This window comes from Corvus kubaryi, unplaced genomic scaffold (assembly GCF_017639235.1).
Source record: "Corvus kubaryi isolate FWS band 111438036 unplaced genomic scaffold, C.kubaryi_AGA036_p1.0 37301, whole genome shotgun sequence".
Classification (NCBI taxonomy): domain Eukaryota; kingdom Metazoa; phylum Chordata; class Aves; order Passeriformes; family Corvidae; genus Corvus; species Corvus kubaryi.
In genome coordinates, this window is record NW_024581094.1 from 1,619,708 (window position 1) to 1,619,974 (window position 267).

Here is a 267-nt window from a genome sequence, read left to right on the forward strand (position 1 = left end):
CATTCCTGCCCCATTCCCTGCTCCGTTCCTGCCCCATTCCCTGCTCCGTTCCCGGCTCCATTCCTGCCCCATTCCCTGCTCTGTTCCCGGCTCCGTTCCCTGCCCCATTCCCTGTTCCCACAGCTCCTGGGCCGGAGCAGCTGCAGCCCCGCAGCCTCAGCTCCTCCGCCCCGCGTTTGTGTTTAGTCCTGGCTCGGGCTGGGAAACCGAACCTGGGTCCTCCCATCCCATCCCATCCCATCCCATCCCATCCCATCCCATCCCATC

At 65.2% G+C, this 267-nt stretch overlaps 1 protein-coding gene across 3 annotated transcripts in view; it reads right to left on the bottom strand.

Moving 5' to 3' along the window:
• MLLT6 (MLLT6, PHD finger containing) overlaps window positions 1-267 on the bottom strand; it is a 19,501-nt gene that overhangs the window by 6,499 nt on the left and 12,735 nt on the right. The gene's annotated exons all lie outside the window — the stretch shown is intronic.